Raw genomic sequence first — 16095 nt, forward strand, 5'->3', positions numbered from 1 at the left:
TGAAGTTGGTTTATTCTAGCTCTGAGAAGCCTCAAAATGAGTGATCACTTTCCCAGCGGAGTCATCAAACAGCAGTTATTGGGCGTTAAGAGTTTAAATGAGAGAGGGAAAAAATATCCTATTTTATTTTCTTCTTTGGAGCCTGACAAATCTCTGTCTTTCCAGTCTTTTTGGTAGGAGATTTCCATGCCTAAATTATAGCTCCTTAGAGTAGATTTTGTAATGTTCTCATCTTCCTTTTGCTAACTTTTCCCATAGGGATTTAAGATACCAGCAGCCTCAGGGACTAGGGACAGAAATTATACATAAACCTGTGTAAGTGGTTGGAAACTGGTTCAAATCTGTAAGACAACAGAAGTTCAGTGCACATAAACCACTTTCAAAATGGCCAAAACTGGTTTAAGATGAACTTGGATGGCTGTAGTATCAGACTTAACTGATTTAAGTTTAATTGGTTTATTGAACTTCTGTCCCAGATCTCTAGAATCAAGTTAACTCACAGTCTTCCAATATCCCAGGATGCTTTGTACCTCACCCACAAACCTCCCCCACCCCTGAGTGGGCAGACTAGCCTTGGCCCTAACTGTCTGCTCCAGCTGAGCAGGGAGGTGTGCTTTAGTGCCCCCCTGGCTTCTGGCCTGAGCCACTGCAGGCATGTGGCTACATTCCTATAATCAAAAGTAAATGTCTGCTCACTTGCTTATCCATTCAACCTACACAGTTTAGACTAACCTGTGAAGATTGAGCTGATTCAGCCCCAGGCTTTTTGACTGTTTGTACTTAGACTGAAGGGGGAAGAGAAAGTGGGTATAGGAATTTTGCTAGGAAAGGGGAATGGATGATGTCACCTGGTGGGATGACTGCCAGGGTCATTAATACTAACCCTGACAGGAAGAAATGAAGACTCCAGCAGTGCCTGTCCTCTTTGGCCCACACTGGCCAAAGGCCAAAGAGGACAGGCACTGCTGGAGTTAGTGGGGATAGATGCCTGTAGCAATGAGGTGAGTGAAGAGCTCTGGCAAGACCATAACTGGTGAGGGTGAAGAGTCTAGGAGGCTGGACACCTTTGCCTTCATGCAGAGTTCTTAGTGAAGCAACCTCCCTTTGGAAGACTATCTCTACTCACAAGAGTATTTGTAAAAATAAAGCAAGCGTGATTATGCCAGTCAACTGATAGCCCTGTAAATCGTCAGAGCCCAACATGCCAAGGCAAGGTCTGTGATTTTTTTTCCAGTGAACAGCATCCAAATTTGCCTTTTATTCATTCAGATTTGTCCTAATCTTCTAAATGTGCCTCTTTTTTGCTTCAGATCTTGCCCACGTCTTCTGAATGTGCCTCTCTTGAAGCTTCTGAGAAAAGCTATTTCTGAAATTAGGTGTGGCAGAGAGAAAGCATTAAGAAGGATTTAAAAACATGCAACAAGCATTTATATTTTCAGTTTCATGTCTTAAAAGTAGTTTGCACAGATGTATGGGCAAAAAAAAACTTGTCTGTTGGCAACAGACCGTGACCAAGATATTGGAAGTAAAATCACTGCCATGTTGTTGTAAATCAAATAATCAGCACAAATTGATATAAGAAGAAAGACTTGGATATTGCACTGGGTTAGGACTTGGGAAGTCAGTCACTGTTTAGTCCCCAGTATTGCAACACACTTCCTGTGTGTCCTTGGACGAGTCATAATCTCTGTGCCTCACTGCTTGTCTGTAAAATAGGAATAACAAAACTTCCTGTCCCCCACATTTTGGCTCTGATTTAATTAATCTGTAAGCTCTTTGGGGGTATGACTGTCCCTTGCTGGTATAGAGACCTCAGCTCAAGGGGGCTCTTGTCTCTACAGGAATCTCCAAGTGATACCGTAGTAATATTTAGTCTGGCATAATAAGGAAACAAATATTAAAAGAAAAAAAACTGTTAACATGTTGTAGTTAATAGAAAAATGAGCAATATGAAGAATGAGTTTTGAAAGGGCAAACAATATAAAAGAATTAATAACATTTTTGTATAAATCAGATTACAAAAAATAACCAGCCAAGGGACTTTGTGAGAGAACAAAGAGGAAGCCACGTTTTGCTCTCTTGTGGCCTTGTGTGGACAGCTTTTGTTTGAAACCAAAACAGGGAAGAAAATTAAACTGTCCCATGGGACAGAGAACCCAGAACTCAGAATAAAATTTTAAGCTTTGAGAAAATTAGCAGCGTACAGAGAGGGATGGACACAGGGGTGGAGAAGTCAGGAAGGGGTGAAAAAGTTTGAAAGACTTAGTTTCTTTTTCTGAACTTGTTAAAAACAAACCAGATGTGGTAAAAACCTGCCTGTATCAGCCATGGGCCACTTCTCAGTGCTAGAGCGCATCTGTTCTAGTGAGAATGCATTTGATCTTTCTTTATGTGAGTTCATTGCTATGTGGCCACATCCTGGCAACATTTACATTCTCACACAATTCCATCCCATCCCCCACAGGCATTTTCCCACTTCTGCGCTCCTTCCCTCTAATCCTCTGCTACTCAGCCACATTACCATTCAGGCCTCTAAATGGTATGCAGTTAGGGTGATCCAAATTTAATTCATGCAAAGTCTGGACCAAGACACAGGGGATAGTGAGAGCGTGGAGGCCATTCAACTTGGACTTACTGACTCTCTGCTAACAGGAAACTGTGTAGGAGAATTAGTAGATTGTTGTTTGCTTGCTCACAGGGCAGAGGATGTGATCAGTCCAACTAGCATCTCTGCATCAAAAACAAGCAGGACAGAGAGTGAAAATTCTCATAATGTACTGACCTTGAGCTACAGAGACCTGGGAGCTTTCAACAGATCTTACTTTAAAAATGGCTGATAATCAGTTGCTTGTGTCCATGCAAAAGTTAAAGATTGAGCATCATTTGAACACACATTTGTTCCAAACTTACTCCTCTGACTGATTCTTTCGAGGGAAACACTGGCTACTTTCAGTGGGAGCTGGGGCTAATTCAGGAAACTATAAATAACTTGGGAGGCAACTCTCTTTACTCTCATGCATGCCGTGTTTTCCTTTTAAAATAAAATACTGCTCAGCCATCATCTTAAACAAATCAAATGATGTAGTCAGGCAAGACCTACTAATTCACCCTATGATCAAGTCTCATTGCTCCCATCTTCAAGTTGCTTCCTGTTATGCAGATACTAATGGAACCCTGTGCTGCACAGCAGCTGTGCTCCCAGCTTAACTCTTTTGCAATCTCTTGCAATCGAGGATGATTGTTTTCCATGACTGTCTTTTCTGAGTCTCTGAAGATGGCTGATGAGGCCTATCCAGGATGGTCAGACTCTACTGCAGCTCAGACATGTGTTTCCATGTGGGGTGGTTGGCACTGGATTCTTGAATTGGTCTATGACACTATTTCTGCCACTCCTGCTTTTCCATCTTATGTGTTTTCATGAGATTTCAAAGTATTGAGATCCCTGCAGCAGACTCTTCCTCCATTTGGGACAGTTGCAGGCAGTAGTCTCTCACAAACTGACTTTGATGTTGCATTTGTTTAAGTTGGCCTTGAGGATGTCCCTGAAGAGCTTTCTGTGCCCTCCTCTTGAAACATACACCTTGATTGAGCTGTGAAAATAAAGCTTGCCAGTTGGACATCCAGATGACATGGCTGGCCCAACAAAGTTGATGATCAACTTCATTGGGCCATCTTAAATAGCCAGGTAGTGAGTACAGCTTCAGAAGAGATGTTACTTCAGGGTAGATTTTCAGCGTGACATTGAGATTGTCTGGGTGAATAGAAATACACAGATGCAGTCCTCTCTATCTGACCTGCCTATTTTCAGCTGTGTGTTGTTCCTACATGATTAAAATGCCTAAGCCAAGCTGTCCCCTTTCTGGAAGTATTTTGAAAACAAGCTATGCAATCCATCCAACTTTATCTTTACCTAAGTATTATAATAACTTGAGGAAATCCAGAGGCAGCATCAAGTGAGATGAAATGTAACAGATTTGTCATGTTTCCCAAGGCAGGCTTCAGGATCTGAACAGACACTGAAGTGGTTAATACAGTACGGTAAAAAAGGGAGTCAGGTTAGAAGTAACTTGTGGGCTTCAAGGTTTTTTTAAGGTTGTGGGAAAAAACGTACCAGTAACCACAGCTAAGACTATTTTTCTTCTCTCTTTGCTATTCCTAACAGCATGATTGTACTATTTTGCCCTTGGCTGTTTTTTTTTTTTCAATTTAGTAAAATGAAAAGATGCAATACATTTATAAAAGACAGCTAAAACCAGAGTATTACAATGGAGGATATTGGGCAACGGGAACTACATATGGCTGTACCTCTGCCACTTAAATAGCAAGGAATTAGAAATCTCACCTGTCAAGAATAGTAAAGTATCTTTGTTTAGATAATTGTTCCATCTACTTCTGTTCCTAATGAAAATAAGAATCAATCGGACAGTGAGTTAATACGCTAAACCTTCTTTTGACAACAAACATTTTAATCCTTTTTTAAGTAGGTCTGCAAAAAAGCTGAGTTTGTGTGGTTTTGCCATGTGTTTGATCACATCACACAACCACCGCTCAGTTTAGCTCTCTGTGCATTGAGTTGGTAGAAGCCCTGCAAAGAAATACTGCAAACAGTGGTTGAGTCCAGGGCACAAATTTGCATTCTGTATGGCTCTAACTGTTTCTGTAGGTCCTGAAATCCAGTTCATAGCAGCCATTTAAAAATTTGCATGCAGAAGGCAGCATCTGTGAGCTGTGGCACCAACTCCCTTTATGACTGTGTGTGGGTGCATCTACACATGTGCTTTAATGTGCAGTAGCCTATTAAAGCATCACAGCAAAAACAGTGCTAGTATGCAAATGTACAGTAGATTCTACTGTGTATTAAATGTCCCTAAAAAGGCATTCACTTTTACTACGGCACATTAGGGCAGCCTAATGCGCCTTTATGTAGTACCTTGTACTAGAGGTACTAAATTTAACGTACAGTAGCAAAAGTGCATTAATGTACATGTAGACACACCCTGTGTATCCCAATAAAACCCAGTATACTGCTGTTTGAAGTTATTCTTGCCCCAGGTTTCCATTATAGGCAGTGAATCACAGGCAGTCCTCACAAATATAAATAGTTCACAGCCAGTGCCTCCATTAAGTGGACTCTTCTTTTGCTATTTATGGTATCAGCAGAACCTCTCGCGTGAACTGTGCTCTTGCAGTGACTCCAGGCTGCCCATTACTTTCATAGTGTAGACATTTGTAGGAGATGTAGCAGCAGTTCTGGTCTGACTGATGGAGGAAATTAATAGTTGGTTCCAGCAGTCTGCAGTGTCACTGACATTGCACCCTTTTATTCAGATCTGAACTTGGCCCATGGTGTTTCCAGTCATCCAATTGAGTTCTATGCCTTAACTGTGCTGCAAAATGTCACCAGCTATTTAGCCACCCAAGGCAGCTGATATCTGGAGCGTGTGCATGAGGCAAGCTGAAGAGAGGACACAGACTCCCTTCAGCATGAACAAAGAGAAACCAGTTCACCATTTCTTGTACAGACATTTCTACTTGAAGGGTATAGATGGGTCCGGAGGAGGCATTGTATCGATATTGACTGATACTTATGCAAGTTGTTACAATACAGCTGTTACATCTGCATGATTCTGTAGCAACACATTTGCAGCAAATCAACTTCAGCTGTAACTGCTTGTTCCTTGCTAAAGTTGGGATGATTTAGCTCACTTCTAACTACAGGATTCTGCAGATGTAGGCTGCAAATAACAGCTCTCCTCTTTCTAAGCAGCTGAAACAGCCATGTTCCATACCCTCATCAGATAATCATCTTCCTGTGTGACAGCAAAGCAGACCCTGTTACGCTGGGACAAGAGAAGCCCTCTCCCATTGGGCACTGGGGCTGACTCTTATTCCAGATCATTCACACTCTAGTGAAACATTAATTGGTGGCATCATGCTTACATGCAAAAAAGTTACAACAGGGCACTAGAGAGAAGTGATTGGTGCTATACATTCATTTCTACCAGGTTTTGAGTCTTCCTTGAGTTCAGCCACACAAATGGGTTGGAGGTGAAAGGGAGGACAGATTAATAAAGAAATCTCAGAGAGAAGGGGAGGTGACCCAGAACTAGACTCGCACAGTTCATGCTCTAGGAGCTCTTTTGCTGCCTGTTGAGTCATTTGGGGAAAATGTGACTTCATGTATTCACACCTTTCTCTGGTTTCCCCTGGTAATCTGAACTGTTAAATGTATTTCCTCTCCTGTGTGATGTCTCCCATCTATTGCTGCTCAGAGGCTGCAACACTGAGGAAGGGAGGACATGAGTAAACAGGCTTTGAGCTCAGCAGGCAGCTGGCCCACCCACTCTCCCTGTCCATGCTTCTCGTCTCCTTGACACCCTCACTTCCCACCCCTTCCCTACAGAAGCCAGCGATTCCATCTGTGCTTTTTTTTCCTATGAAGATTGCAAGCCGTGCCAGTACATAATTATGCTCAATTAAGTGGGATGAGTTTCAGGAAAGAAAGAATGAATTCCTCTTAGTGGTAGTTGTTGGTGAAACAATTTGCAAATCTTTCAGTCAGAAGCATGGCATATGGGCCTAGATGGAGATTGCTCCTTTGAACTGTTAGAGAATCAGGGAGAACCCACCCCTACTCTCACAGTTCTGAGGTTTCATTTATTCTTGTAAATTCTTTGTTCTGTGGTGCTTGGAACAACCCTGGAGGCTCCCACTTAGCAGACACTTCTTGCTGGATAGGGTCTATTACAGGGGTAGTTAATCCCTAGCACAGGTGCCAGAGCATAGTACCTGAAGGCATTTTGCTTGACACGTGCCTTGAGGTGGATGGTGGGGAAGGGGCTGGGGTTGCGTTGCCACAAAAAGGATCAAGCCCCTCGTAGCACCCCCACTGTCTGCCCTTGGCATGCCAACATCTTACAGATTGAGGTTGTAGGTGTTTTTGGCACTCTGTCCTAAAATGTTGCAGACCCCTGGTTTATTAGCTGGCATCGAAACAATGACAGCAAGCACATCTACCAAACAGGAAGGGGGACAAGGGGAAGGGGGAGCACCACTTGGAAAAGAAGGCAAAAAATTCTATCTGACCCACTACTGCATTTCCTATTCTATCCCCTCAAACTCTGTGTTCTTTTATTCTAGACTGCTGGAATTGCAGTTCTGGCCACCTCTGCTCAACTCTGTCAGTGTATCTCAGTCTTGACCTGCAACATGAATTGCAGTGTTTAATGTTCAAGGCAGTATGTCAGCTTTTGCTGATATATAACGATGGTTGCTGTTGGCAACTATCATTTCATGATGCCCAGATTGAAAGAGGTGATCTAGAAAGCAATATTTTGGTGTGTCAATTTTCCCTTAGATGTGCCTAGCACTAGAGACCCGGGTTTTTTGTTATCATTGGTATTATGTGCATTGTCAGCTCTGGCAGGGAGAATTTTCTAATCCCCAGGAACTATGGAAAGTCATATACTTTGGAGGATGGTGCAGTCCTTGTCATGCCAATACCACCCTTCTACTAACCCATTGTGTAGGGCTAGCTTTGGCAACAGTGCCACCAATCTCCCCATAATGCCACTGTAGCGGAGCTTCCTTTGTGATTGAGGGTTAAGTTAACCTTCAGACAGCTGTGACCAGCTATGCAGCTTTGCTTGTAAAAACTGCTTCTTTAACCAGTACTAATTAACTCTTTCTTGTCTGTTGACTTATCAAGTCTCATCTTCTTGGAAGTGTAAACTGTAACAACCCTGGCTGTGACTAAAAACCATGTCCAGTTCCAGTTATGGGGAAAGTAGCAGTCATTAAATGGATCAAGGAGAAAACCATCACAGAGGCAGAAGAAAGTCCAAGCAGTCCACATGTGCATGGCATTAGGGCTTACAGTATTCATCCTGAGCTTGTTGCAGATTCTTTAGGTTTGCCCTGTGATGCTTGGAATAATATTGTATGTAAAAAAAGTAAGCTACTGAAGGGTGCATATTGGTGGTTACTGAAATAGAGACCTTCCAGTATTGTGTAGGTGATGTGATAGAAGTGTTAAATAAGGATAGACAAAATCCAGTATTTCTGCTACTTGCCAAGAGGTGTGTATACACCTTTATTTCTGCATTTCAAGTGTGTAACATTCCTGTGATCTGCCTGTACAAAATACAGAGGCCATGGATAGTTTGTTGCCTCAGGCCTTTTTACACTCCCTCCTCTCCCTGATTACAGGGTCAAACATAAGGTGAAGAAGTGGGTGTGTTTGTGAGTACCTGGATGAAAAACTTATCCTGGAGGCACAAACTCAAAGTTCATCTTCCAGTTTGCTAGCATAGTCTCTGAGGCCAAGAAACAAAAGATGAGTGGCTCCTCTTCCCATACAGTCAGACAATAACAACTTCTCATACACTTTTATTATTGCAATTAACAAAAGCACTTTCCAGGCTTTTGGGAGGTAACAAGAATGGCTTAGAAACTGATTCTGACATGATTAATCTGTATATGTACCCTGGAAGAGATTAAAAGTGCGAATACATTTAATTAACCTCTGGAATCTTGGGCACAATTTGACAGCATTCAGACAGGTGTGGTTCAGATCAGAGGTGTTTAATTTGGTTAGTTAGCCTTTTTGATGGCCATTGCTTTACTTTCTCTGTGATTCTGAGCTGGCCAGCCCCTGGGGTTGACACATTGCATCCACCTCAGTCTTAGGCCCTGCAGAGTCTGCCATTCCCTTCCTTACTACCCCACAACATCCTAATCCCAAAACCTATATTAACCACAGCAGCTGGCTTTTATGTGCAAGACAATGCAATAAGCCCCTTCCCTCCACCCAGAAGACTTAAATCTCAGCTAAAACTTAGCTGAGTTAGGAGACTCAGCATCAGCTGGGAGTAGCTTATCCAAAAAGGGAAGTATTAAATGGTGCACAGAGACCCTCTCTGTTTTAGCTAACAATGGGCCATTTATGACTTAATTCTGCATCACCCAGCCTGCAGGAAAACAGACTCAGGATTTACTTCTAATGCTAAAGGAGAAAACAGGAAAAAGAGATGGACAGAGCTGGGCTTTGCATTCCCTAGCCAGGATGGCCAGGAGGGAGACCAGTGGTTCCAGTTTTCTCAGCAAGTTACCGTGCTCCCAGCCACCCCTCCTCTGGTCCTCACTGTCTCATGTAATTAGGTCTGAATACGCCAGCAAGGAGTGCTTTTACTCAGTTTACACCTAGCTGTGGAGTCAGATTTGTATTCTCCTTTGTCTTTCTGTTGTATACTGTCCCATTTAGGGATTTTCCCTGGGCTGAGCAGTGTAAGGGAGTAAGAGGGCTAACTTATCCTCCCAGCCCTCACAACGGGACAGCAAGGCCCCCACCCTGCAGGGATTAACTGTGTGGCATGGGGGTGCTGACTGCTCAGTCCCCTGTGGCAGTGAAGGCAGTTCTTGTGGTTAGAGGTGGAAATGACCAATTCTTCATCCTAGGCAGGGGTAGCACACAATGCAGGGGCAGCAACCAGAAATTCAGTGCTGCACAGGGAAGATGTCACCTCCCTATGCTGCCACCAAAATACAGGTCAAGCAGCCATTTAAACACTGATTTTCATCTGCAAGTGTTAGCCCTCTCTGACACCTCACTCCTGTTCCCCCACTCTGCCCCCAGCCACTGCCCCTGCAACACTGCTACCTAGGCATTGTCAACCTTGTCACTGCTGCTCTGCCCTCACCAGAGCTGGAGCTGCTGCACGGAAGGTGCAGAATACAGGGGGAGGGGAGGAGGAGGTGTCCCCAGCTCCATTCTACTGCCCCTCCCCCTGCTCCTCAGGCAGCACCTGGGGGTCAAACCCTGCTTGCCCACCCATTGCTGCACTACTGCTTATAGCCACTGGTGGTAAGGTTCTTTTCGTGTGTATCAGGTCTTTTATTAAAGCCCGTGTGCTCCAAGTAAGCAGGTCCTTCAAGTCCAGGCAAGGTGTTGTCCTTGGCACAGGAACTTGGGGTGAAAGATGTTTCTAAGCCACTTATTCATTCTTCTAATCTGAGTCTAGCCATGGCTAATTAGCACCTAGTGTAGCTCACGGACTATTCTGCCAGCTGGAAATCTCCTGGCCACAAGGCTTTCTTTCCTGCTTCCCACCTCCTACTGTCTATATGCTGCCTAGTCCACAGGGCTTGGAAGCAGGAACTGACAAGTTAGCTATGCTCTCTTTATGTCTCCCAGGATTCCCATACATTAGTATAACTCACAGCTGCCCACATCTGCTATGCTGTGTGATAGCACACCTTTGGTAGGAAGTTATGTATATATTGCAGGCAGGAGGCACACTTGCATATGCTATCTGTCCCCCAACTCAATATTCCAATGTCATGCCATCCAAATCTATGAAAAGCCCCAAGAAAAGGATTCTGGGGAAGCTTTTCTTTAAACTGGGAAAAAGCACATGAGCAAATTCACTTTCAAGAAGTTAACAGAAAACAAGGCCTTAAAGCTGTTTTCAAACATATTCTGAGACATGATACTTCCTTTTTTTTTTTTTTTTTTTTTTTTGCAGGTTCTGTCACGTAATAATCATTTCTAATACAGACAGAGAACATGACTTAGTCTAACTTCCACACTTGCAGCCAATGGAAGCAACAGTAAATGCAGAGGGCTGTTTTTCATGGCACAATTTTTAGAGTAGGGACTAAAAAAGAATACTATATTCTACATGAAACTGGAGGGAGAACTTATCCTCTATTTCTGGGGAAAGTGCTGTGGGATTTGCGTGAATACAAGTAGCACAACACCCTTTTACATCTCACCTAGGTTAATGAGCGATACTTGCTGTTTTCTGAAATTCAGCATACACAAAATACAGAACGCCAACATGACCATCACATGACTAAGAGTATGCTATCAATAACTGCATGCAGGAGATCATTGGTCTGTCCAAATGTGTGTCTCATCTCTAATAGTGGGCAATTATCTGATATTTCAGGATTCATAATGCATTATAGTGCATTTGGCCTGCTGCGTATGGCAAGATGGGGAGTTGGATGTATGCATTTCTTTCTCAGTACAAACACAGTGTGCTTGGAATTACTCGGCTGCAGATTTCAGAGACTGTCCAAAGATTGTAGCAAAATCTCTTTTAAAGCAAACACAGAATAGGAAAGACTCAAAACTTCCAGAGCAAGAAGAGATGGTCTTTGATCCTTAGGTTGTGTCTCAATGGGGCAACTTTTCTCTGCTGTAAAACCTGCTTTCTTAATCTCTTCATGCAGAATTACCCTCCTGCAAACTTAGCATCATCCTGGCCTATAGACTTGGTGATTTTTTTTATAATATAATTTATTCACTGAATTTTGCTTCTTTTCAGTTTGTGAATTGACTCTGAATAGCACATTTTTTTTTAGTCACTTTTTAAAATAATTCCTTGAATGATTTCAGTAAATGACTTCTCACAGCAAAGTAACTGGATCAGTATTAGAAATAGGAAAAGTATCAGTTAGTTTTGACTGAATAGAGGGGGACATTTATTTTTCATTTCCCTAAATGAATGAGTTTTGACCCTGCAGATCAGTGTTTGGGTTCCAGATACCTGTGATGGCAAATTTGAAATTAATTTTTCTTTAAATGATTTCTGGTAATCACCTAAAATTCGCTTTCTGTTGCCATCCTCTACCATTAAGTTCATTTGTTGGAATAGCCTTCAAAAGCAAATACAAAAACAGTGTGGACCTAGTAAAAAAGAATTTGGTTATTTTATTTCAGCAAATATTTGCAAGGAGGGAAAAAACAGCCCTCTCACGTATTTGCTCAGCTCTACTGACATGGTTCTCCTAACTCATCTTAGACTGCTTGCCCAAGTCCACACCAGCAAAGCAAAAGAATAAAGCACAATGCAATTTGGTCTTTTTTTCTTGACTGTGCTTTGGGCCTCTTAACAACGTATTTTTTTAATAAAGTAATGGAATAAAAAACAAATTCCTCTCACAACAAAGAGGCCAGAGGATCAGAAGAGATGCTTAAGTCTTATGAAATTTAGGAACAGGAATGGTGCTGAGGGGATGTGGGGATATGTTGGGGGGGGGAGTCTGTATATTTTGTTTCTTTTTCCATTGCTCAAATATTCTGACAAGTTCTGTCATCATGTAGACATGGAGCAGAACACTGAAAGCTTTACTGTCTGGGTGAAAATTGATTGGTGGCAACCCTGGAGTCTAGTAAACTAAAAGGCAGCTGTCTCAAACACACGTTCCATATGAATGGTTTGCTGACAAATTAAACTAACAAAAGCTTTAAATATACAAACTGGTGCAGAACTCTTTCAGTACTAAGGACTACAAAGGTAAGGCACCAAAAGATTTCAGAAACCAAGTGGCCGATATGTATTGACCTGTTGAGCCTTCCTTCTCTGCAATAGACTGCTTTGTACACCTGCAGGGAAGTTAATTGACACCTCACAATGTTTGGAGCCAGTTGAGCTCAATTGATTTGTATGACCTCTCATAGCTGTCTCTGCTGCTATTATTAAATGAAACACTTGTTGACATGGTCAGGAATTTCATTTGATCGAGAGCCGTGGGTTTATTATTGGGTATTGATGCTATTGTTTGATGTCTGAAAACCTAAACAAGACTTCCAGTGATCATTTGAGTGCATGGAAGTCTCATCCAATGTCTGAGTACCAAAAACCTTGGTGCTAGAGCCATGAAAGGAAAATTTGCATAACAAAGGGAAGTAGTGGAATTGAGCTACGATCATCAATGGAAATGATTAGGTTTTTTGCCAATCAAAGTATAAACTTTCCATAAATACAGGCAGTCCTTGACTTGCAATGTTTTGAGTTACAATGTTTTGCACACACCAACTGCTGAAACTTCCTTAGCCTGACGAAGGGTTTTTGAACTTGAAAGCTTGCTTAATAACTATTCTGCAACTATTTGGGTTGGTCTAATAAAAGATATCAAATTCTCTCAAGGAACCTTGTCTGCCTGTGTCCTTAGACCAACACGGCTACAACCTACACCCCTGCAATGTTTTGCACTTGTCACATTTATAAATTGACACACTATTTCAACTTTCTGACATCAGTTTTGATTTTACAACACTTGTTCTGATGTGATGCCATGCCAGCGAACAAGTTCGCTGTGTTGCCCATCTCCCTGGAGAACATCTGTCCAAACTTCCTTGGACACGTTCTTTAAGAAAGCAAATAAGATTCCAGAAAAACCTGCAGCCAAGACTCCTGAGAAGACTCTAGCCAAGAACCCTTCAAAAAGTCCAGCAAAGTCACCTCAAAGAAGTCCTTCCAAATCAATATGATTGCTATTTACAATGTAAATACATTAATGTAGCTATATTACTTGTCTGTAATTGATTGCGTATATAAAATTCTGGGTTATTTTTGGTGAAAATAGGATATCGGGCCTTGGTTCCCCCATTTATAACATTGTTTCCTATGGGAAAATCAGTTCCGAGTTACAACGTTTTGACTTAAGACACGGTTTTCAGGAACCAATTATGTCGTAAGCCTGTATACACACATCAGTGTGAAGTTTGCAAATATCACAGAACATCTTTAAAATGGGTCAAAAGGAAAGGCAAAATGTAGTGTTTCATGCTCACAAAATTAATAAAACCTAATTATAGCTCCAATGCACAGCAAAAGTTCCCAAATGCTCTCAAATATTGTCAACATGCAGATCTAGAGATGCAATTGCAGAACTCTACATTGACAGCAAAGCTGTATTGTTAAGATTAGGGTAAAAGCAAAAGCAAGTAACTTCCGTAGAGCCCACAAATATTCTTGTGCTTTCTCAGACCAGGAGGGTATAAAAAGGCTTCCATAAACACAGTTAACTTCCCCAAAGTTATTTGGCAGAATTTTCTTTTTGCATAATGGAAAACACCAGCTTTGCTTTGCTAACCATCACAACTCCAATTTCATAAAAAAAGTATTTCCCCCAGGGTGGGTTATCTGATCTCAGATGTTTCTCCCAGTAAAATACAAATTGATTATTATTACATGAGTCTTCCTAGCTCAGACTTTTCTACAACAAATTATATTCTGAGTGAAAAATCTCAGTATAGTTTTGTTTTCTATTTTGCTTTGCACCATTGGTTTTCTGTTTGCTTCATTACTAATTTGGGTGCTGCTTCTCCTACTCATTTAAGAGTAAAACTCCCACTGGCTTCCCTCACACTGGACCAAACTTCATTAAACACAGTAAGTCTTCATCTTATCTGTCTTTGAAGACTCATTTGCAGAGTGTATTCAATCTCTGCTGCTATGGAGATCTGCAATTGATGAAGGAATCCTCATTCCTTCCCTGTTCAAACAGGCATGTTCAGCTGAGTATTTATCTTTCTATGGACTTAGTGTAAATAGCTCCTAGTTCTTTTCTGTGTGTTCCTTGCCTCCGTCAGTTTTAGTTCCTCTCTTTGCCCTTCTCTCTTTAGTCTCTCAATTGTTTTCTTTTTCTGGGTTGCTGCTTCTTCATTGCAGGAAGGATGTATAGCAAGCGACAGCTGACACACAACACCAAAAATGTATTTTTTGGCTTTAAGACCAAGTTCAGAAGTGTTCTTGCCTGATGCAATGTCTGGCAAGGTTCCTCTAGTTTGCATTCTGCTGTGGGACACAGTCAAACAATAACTATTAAAGAGTCTTGCTTCTACCAGACAGAGAGAGATTAATCTACAGCCAATTGTACTGCTTCAGGGCTGTGTTTTATCAGTGTCGGCATTAAAAACCACAAGGGTGAAGCTGGAGTCACTGGAACTTTGTGTTGGAACTGCAGCCATGTTCTATGCAGTTTATATTTGTGGGTAACATAGTATTTAGCTGCAAGCAAAAAAAAAACAAAACAAAAAGACACCGAAGGAAAAAGTATGATTTTTTTTTTTATTATTTAGAGAATTTAATGGAAGATTTTGAAAGAGATTTAAGAAGTTAGGAGTATAAGGCCTATGAAAAATCAGTCTGGTGTGGTAAACTCCTTAAAGTCCTTTTGAAAATTCTACTTTCATACACAAAAGTATTTGTATGTATTTCAACATCCAGACATACTTTCTCCCACCACTTTCTACCTTCCTCCTCTAAAGAAAAGTGCTAAATTTGAATCGTTGTAGAGCTTTTATAGCAACAACTAATAGCATAATATTGTGCATGTATACATTGCACATATACCCATCACTTTTCTTCTGCCAGATCCTAGAGCACTTTACACAAACTGTAAATATAGCATCACTGAACTTCATTTGTTTCTGTGGATGGAAGGCCATTTTGCTGCAGTAGTCACTGATAATAATAATAGTTAATATTTCAAGGAAAAAATCTATTACTTGGGATGTTAAAAGTCTACACAGTCATTAATGCACTTTAGGTAATGCGCATTAAATTTAGTACCTCTGGGCATTTTTACATGTGCTGTTGTTGGCTTAGAAATGGTATTTAAAGGCCTATTTTTTTGGAAATTGGCTTATAGGTATAGATATATGCATTATAAAGGGTCAGGATGGGCAGCAGTAGTTAAATGAATTTCTAAAGTGCTTGGGAGATGCGCACACAGCTTCTCATAGCCCTGAAAGCAGGTGGGCTGTCTAGCACAACAAGGCCAGCAGATGGACACACAGCTTGAGAATGAAGTGGGGCATGCCATAACATGAGATCACAGCCTTTAAGGCAGACAGGTTGTCTAACACAACAAGGGGGGACAGCCTGGGAACCAAGCAAGTATATACTGTACTATCCCCTAACACAAAATAAGTGACACCAGCTACAAAGCCCCAGAGCAGCAGGGGGACTGAGTCCCAGTTTTAGGGGAACAGACCAAATTAGGAGAAGGCCCGGAAGGCTACGTGGACATGTGACCACAGAGAGACAGCCAACCAGAGATAGCCATGAGGAGAGGCTGAGGGATTTGGGACTCTTCAGTCTGGAAAAGAAGGCTCAGGGGGGACTTGGGAGCAGCCTACAATTATATAAGAGGGGTACATCAGGACATGGGAGAACAGCTGTTCACCAGAGCTTCCCAAGGGATAACAAGGTCTAACAGCCATAAACTGCAAGCACCTACTTTGGACTCTTTCAAAAAACATCTGGATATTTTTCTTGCTGGGATCACTTGATCCCAGCT

The 16095-nt window shown here is 41.8% G+C and overlaps 1 protein-coding gene across 2 annotated transcripts in view; it reads left to right on the forward strand.

The window, feature by feature from the left end:
- Nucleotides 1-16095, forward strand: part of CHST3 (carbohydrate sulfotransferase 3) — a 46870-nt gene that overhangs the window by 7492 nt on the left and 23283 nt on the right. The gene's annotated exons all lie outside the window — the stretch shown is intronic.

Source organism: Alligator sinensis, unplaced genomic scaffold, assembly GCF_000455745.1.
Source record: "Alligator sinensis unplaced genomic scaffold, ASM45574v1 scaffold546_1, whole genome shotgun sequence".
NCBI lineage: Eukaryota > Metazoa > Chordata > Crocodylia > Alligatoridae > Alligator > Alligator sinensis.